Here is a 6,714-nt window from a genome sequence, read left to right on the forward strand (position 1 = left end):
TTTACACAGAGAGTGGTGGGGGCCTGGAATGCGCTGTCAAGTAGGGTGGTGGAGGCAGACACACTGGCATCGTTTAAGACTTACCTGGATAGTCACATGAGCAGTCTGGGAATGGAGGGATACAAACGAATGGTCTCGTTGGACCAATGAGCGGCACGGGCTTGGAGGGCTGAAGGGCCTGTTTCCTGTGCTGTACTGTTCTTTGTTCTTTGTATACTCTCTGAATATATAACATAAGGTGGAGCAGCGCTCCGAAAGCTAATGGTATTTGCTACCAAATAAACCTGTTGGACTTTAACCTGGTGTTGTTAAAACTCTTACTGTATATAACATAAGGACAGGAGTGAGAAAGAATCTTGGCTCAGAAGCACATGAAGGAGAAGCAGTATGCATGGAGCTGAGGAAGAACAAGGGTCATAAAATGTTGGTGAGAGAAGTTTTTAGACCCCCGAACGGTAATTATGCCATAGGACAGAACACTAAGGAAAGCACGGTGGTGTACTTGTTAGCACTGCTACCTCACAGCTCCAGAGACCCGGGTTCGATTCCCGGCTTGGGTCACTGTCTGTGCGGAGTCTGCAAGTTCTCCCTGTGTCTGTGTGAGTTTCCCCTGGGTGCTCCGGTTGCTTCCCACAGTCCAAAAGACATGCTGGTGAGTGCATTGGCCATGCTAACATACCCTTCAGTGTTCCCCACTAGCTACTGGATTTCCAGGAGATTTTCACAGTGACTTCATTGCAGTGTTAATGTAAGCCTACTTGTGACACTAATAAAAAGAAATTGGAAAATGAAACAAAGACAATGTAATAATTGTGGATTACTTTAATTTTCAAATCGATTGGACCAATCAAAGGGGAAAAGAAAGTTTGGAAGATAAGTTTGTGGAATGCTTTCAAAACAGTTTCTGGGAATAATATATTGCAGAAGTAACTCGGAATGAACCTATTTTAAGTCTTGTATAGTACAATGAAGCCAGGTTAATACAAAGATCCACTCGGATAAAGTGACCGTAATATAATTTAATTCACCATTAGTTTTGAAAGTACTCCAACCCCAAACCAGAAAGTGACACACTCCAACCCTCAACAAGAAAGTGACACACTCCATCCTTAACAAGAAAGTGACACACTCCAGCCCCAAACAAGAAAGTGACACACTCCAGCCCCAAACAAGAATCTTAAAACTTAATGTTCATTATATATTCATGAAAGTGAGAGCTGGCTCAGGTTAACTGGGTAAAGAGACTAAAAGATATGGCAATAAATAAACAGTGGAAAACATTTAAATAAATCATTAAAAAGTTCAACAAAAATACATTCCATTAAAAAATAAAAGCTCAGCAAAGAATATCAATCTGTGACTTCCTACGGAAGTTAAAAATAATATTAAATTAAAAGAAAAGGCTCATAATGTGTCAAAGAAACGTGTAGTAAGCCTGAAGATTGGGAGCGCTTTCAAAATCAACAAAGGGCCACCAAAAAGCGAAGAGAGAGGACAAAAATAGAATGTGAGAATAAACTAGCCAGAAGAATAAAATCAGATTGCAGGTTCATGAATAGAAAAGAGGAGAGTTGCTAAAGTGAACACTGGCCACTTGGAGACGGAGACAGGATAAAGTATAATGGGGAAATTGCATAGACAATGAACAAATACTTTGTAAGAAGTTTCACAACACCAGGTTAAAGTCCAATAGGTTTATATGGTGTCATGAGCTTTCGGAGCGCTGCTCCTTCATCAGATGAACGATGAAGCTCGTGATTCCACATAAACCTGTTGGACTTCAACTGGTGTTGTGAGAATTCTTACTGTGCCCATCTCAGTCCAACACCGGCATCTCCACATCACGAATATTTTGTGTCTGCCTTCGCAGTAGAAGACAGATGTTGCAGATGAGGAGTAGAAGTAAGGGGTTAAAAAGATTTAAAGTATTGTAAAACATAAGACTAAAATCATGCAAATCCTCAGGACCTGATGGCCAGCGTGCTGGGGTTATAAAATAGGTCACTGCAGAGATCGTGGATATTCTGGCCATCATTTTTTAAAAAATAACAATGTCTGCCATTGTATGAAAATTGGGAGTGAGCTTAGCTCTGCAAGTTCCAGAAAATATGACTGAATTTCATTTTGTCAAACAGTTAACTAACTGTTTCAGCTTGTAGTTTCTGGCCGAATGAGGGAGGATCTCCTGCCTCCAAGAACTGATGGTCAATCAGGTGGCTGGCAGCTTGTCAGTCCCTGCAGCACCACCAGGAGCGATGGCCCCTCGTGGAACTGCAGTCTGTCCCGGACATGGAATAGCGGTGGAGGATGGATAACCAGGAAACTGGGGTCATTTTGCCAATCCTGGTCAGGCAGACCCTGGTGAGGAGGGTTATGCTAATTGAGAGGCTAGTGAGGTTATAAGTGGGAGTGACATTTGCTACTGAATGTAACCTCCATGGGGTACAGGTGCCAGAACAAGAGCTTCTTCCTCCCAAGCCCAGCCTTAGAATGTGGTGTGGGCACCTCCATAATTAGTATTTTATCAGCGATAGTGGAATAATCTTCTTAAGTAGCCAAAGTAAATGTATCTCCCCTGTTCAAGGAAAGAGAGAAGGTAAAAACTGGGAACCATCGGCCAGTTGTAAAAATTCTGGGATCTTTTATTATCAAAATCTTTAAAATGCATGTAGAAAATTATAGTGCCTCCCATTGCTGCCAAACATGCCTTGGAGGGGGAGAAAAATCCCTCCCACTAACTCTCCTTCTCTCCACAGATGCTATCAGATATTCTAAGTTTTTCCAATGCTTTCTGGTTTCATTTAATTGCCCTGAATCATTGGGCGGAATTTTAGAGAAAAGTGTCCTGCTAGCATGAAAATGGAAGAGTGGCAGATCTGTTTTTTGGGTGAGTTTTTAATCCTAATCTTCTGCATTTAGTGCATGAAAAAATGGGCTTGACTGTTTCTAGCTACTCGAGGCAGTGGGTGGGCTAATCTTGACAGCGAGCCTGATCAGGCAGCAGAGGGAGCTATTGAGTAAATGCAGATCTTTGTGGCTGCACACGTGCAATAGCAAGAGGCCTGACACAGAGAGAGAGAGACTCGTCAGGCATCACCTGTTGCAGCCAGCCTCAACCCGGCACCCCCAAGCAACTGTGACTGATCACGAGCTCCACGCGACCAAAAATATAATCCCACCACCCCCCATCCCCCAGGCCAATTGTGCCCCCCACCCACTGGTCGCAGGCAGCGGCAGTGGTCCCACCTCCCTCCCTCACCCACGATCTCTGGCAGAGTGCAGAGTGGGGCCCACGCTCCCGCCCCCACTGATAGTGATGTAGAGAAGCATTAGGGCCCCCCCCGCACCCTCGGCCTACCCTGGTCTGGCCCCACTCCCATAGTCCCCCCTTCAGCACCCTCCCCCTCCCCATGGCCCCACTTCAGGCCCCATCCCCATGGGCCCTGCCCCCAATAGGCCCTGCCCCCTTCAGGTCCCGCACCCTCCTTTCAGACTCCACACCGCCACTGCCCAGTCAGCATTGCCAAAATGCCCAGTGGGCATTGCCAATGTGCCAGGCTGGTACTGCGATGTTGACACTGACCAAGGGACAACCCCCCTTGCCCTCGAACTTCCAGGGGGGCCTCAATGGCCTTCGGTTGTACTGGAGAGGGCAACGCGACTGTTCCCCGTTCATTGGGAGCAGGTGTTTGCCTCACCGGAGAGAACCTCTCCCAGCGAGTCCACAAAGGCAAGTGAGCCCAGACGATTAAGTACCGGGCTTGTGAAACAGATGCAAATCATGATTTAAATAAATTTAAATAAATTATTCAGCCTCTCACCAGAAATCGGCGAGAGGCTGACTGCGCTGGAAATCTGATGCCGGTAAGATCGCGAGATCCGAGAAATCGGGCGCGATCCTGAATTCCCGACTCTCATGCAATTTTACCGGCTTGCTCCAACCATCGATGGGCAGGGCAAACCGGTAAAATCGCAGCCATTAGCTCAGTTTTTCTCACCACAGGCGCTGACTGATCTGCTGAATACATCCAATATTTTCTGTTTTTAATTACACCTGAATAACGCCACAGAAAATTGAATAGCATTTATTTAAGATCTTTTACAATAAATGAACAATCAAAATAATTCACAAAGAAACTGGCTACTGCTTGTGATGATGTGGCGATGCCGGCGTTAGACTGGGGTAAACACAGTCGTTGTTGTGAGACTGCTTGTGACCCAACTTTGTAAAACTACTGTCGCTTCCTACTTAATATTTTGGCGACTGGTGTTCATTTGAAATGCATTCAATTCAACAAAACCTTGTATAGATCCGAGTCAGAAAATTTACATTTCCAGATTAAACTATTGGTCAAACACATCACCTTTCCTGTTGCTAAATGAGATGCTATCGCAACGTGCCATACTGCTTGCAAAATATATGGGCCAGAATTTTACCGGCACGCTTGCCTGAGATTCGTGAGATCGCGCCCGAGGCCAACGGAGTATGCCGTTCTGCGCGCCTCCGATTTTGGGCGTGCCATTAAAATCAAGGCCATGTAGTAATGCAGCAATGTGAAACGCAAAATAAACTGCCACATTGTCACTTACGATAACATGAGTGGAACAGTGCCAGCACCCCAATGCCTCAAATTTAAAATTCTCTGTCTAAATCCCATCACAGCCATTCATCTCCCTGACTCCTCCAGCCCCATAATCTCCACTCCCCACTGAACAGTCTGGCTTCTCTTGTGTATCTTCTTTCTCTTGACCCCATTATAAATGGCTGGCTTGGTCCCTGTTAATTTTTCCTTCTTGAATCCAGTATCTCCAGCTCTATGAAGCACCTTGGTGCCGTTTTATTTAGCACTAGTAGTGCTGTTTAAATGCAGATTGTGGCATTGCTGGGATATTATGAATCATTGCTTGACGTGGGATACTTCATTGTCATAATCTTACATTGACATTGGCAGCATGGTAGCTCAGCAATTAGCACTGCTACCTCACAGCGCCAGGGACCCGGGTTCGACTCACGGCTTGGGTCACTGTCTGTGCGGAGTTGCACATTCTCCCGGTGTCTGCGTGGGTTTCCTCCGGGTGCTCAGGTTTCCTCCCATTGTCCAAAGATGTGCGGGTTTGGTGGATTGGCCATGCTAAATTGTCCCTTAGTGTCAGGGGGACTAGCATGGGGTTATGGGGATAGGGCCTGGGTGGTATTGTGGTGGTTGCAGACTCGATGGGCCAAATGGCCTCCTTCTGCACTGCATGATTCTATGTTTCTATGACACATTTGACGATGTTCTATCCTTTGGATTAAATGCGCCATTTTCTGTTGGCACTGAGCAATTTGGAGCAAATTTCAACCAATGGGTTAGCTGATTTTAGCCACCAGAGGCTAAAGAATGAAGAGCAACTAGAATTCTTACTCCTGACTAATTTCTGGTGATTCTTAATGGCAGCCTCCCCTACCTGCTCCTCACCAAGCCCCCCCCACTGCAGTTCCACACCCCCCACCCCTCCACCCGCCTTTGGACCCAGCTAGAAAATCTATGAGAGTGCATAGCAGGCAAGGATGTAATTATTCTGAATTTCAATGAACAGACTGTCAGAAAGCCACTGTCCTTGTTCCCAGAAATGAAGAATGACCAGTTGGCGAAAGTACCAGGTGGTTTTCTGACACTTGTGGAAACGCATACCGGCAAAAACTAGCAACTGGACAGGAGAAGGGAAAAACATTGGAAAGAAAAATGTGACAGAAAAACATCCACACAGTCACAGGTTAATCCAGAATACTCCAATTTGAGATCGTCGAAGCTTACTTTCTTTCTCCTTCCGCTTTGCGTCATTTTGTAATGCAGCCATTGAGCACCACTATTTGAATGAAGAAGATATTCGAAAGAGAGTTTTGCAGGAGATGTGTGTGTCCTTTCAAACCAATCCCAATAATAGCACCACTGGAAATATTTCTCACACTCATCGCTTCCAGCCAATAAGCGTTATTTCATGTCTGAATTATTCATTCTGTGACCAGTCACATTAATAATTATGCCCATAAAGTTTTAAAAGCTTAATTTATTGGAATGATGCAACAATTAAATATTACCTAATGAGCCAGTAATTGGTTACGAAAGGGTTCCTATCTGCAACCACAAATAAGTGGTTGGATATGACATTCTTTTAAGGCTTACAAAATATATTCTGTTATAGTTTGATTGCACTGCATTTGAATAATTGCGCTTCTAGTGCAGTTTCACCCTTTGTAGTGCATTTATTATGCAAGATAATGCTGCTTAAGACTGGCGGTAATAATACACTATCTTTGGTGCAGTGTGCGGCACTTAAACTGGTATTTACTGCTAAGCGCTAAACGTGGACTGATTTTTGACACATCCTTGGATCCGGCAGGTTGAGTAACATGCATGTTATTTGGAATAATTGACCTCAATTCTTATTTGTTCTTTTTTTTAAATGTCACTCACTGTCCGTTTCGTTTTCCCGCAGAGACTGCTAAAAGTTGCTCATTATTATTTGGAATAGTCTGATCACAGAATAAAATTCTTTGAAAATGGTTAATTTTCTCTCTCCCATTCCTGCCTTGAAATATTTTGTGAAACAATTGTCAAAGGCTTTGACCAATTTGTGGTTTATTTGTAATATCCTATCAAGGCAGCTTTGGGAGAATATAAAACACAGGTTTAAGGACCCTGTTTATTATGGATTTCCTCTCAGTTGGGA

General features: G+C 44.4%; 1 long non-coding RNA gene across 1 annotated transcript in view; it reads left to right on the plus strand.

Moving 5' to 3' along the window:
• LOC144500004 (uncharacterized) overlaps nt 1–6,088 on the plus strand; it is a 97,119-nt gene extending 91,031 nt beyond the window's left edge. The window contains exons 2-3 of the long non-coding RNA XR_013498913.1: nt 2,757–2,887; nt 5,612–6,088. This is a non-coding gene — a long non-coding RNA (uncharacterized LOC144500004). The remainder of the gene's footprint in view (nt 1–2,756; nt 2,888–5,611) is intronic.
• The last annotated feature ends 626 nt before the right edge of the window (nt 6,089–6,714 follow it).

The sequence above is a fragment of the Mustelus asterias genome, chromosome 10 (genome assembly GCF_964213995.1).
Source record: "Mustelus asterias chromosome 10, sMusAst1.hap1.1, whole genome shotgun sequence".
Classification (NCBI taxonomy): domain Eukaryota; kingdom Metazoa; phylum Chordata; class Chondrichthyes; order Carcharhiniformes; family Triakidae; genus Mustelus; species Mustelus asterias.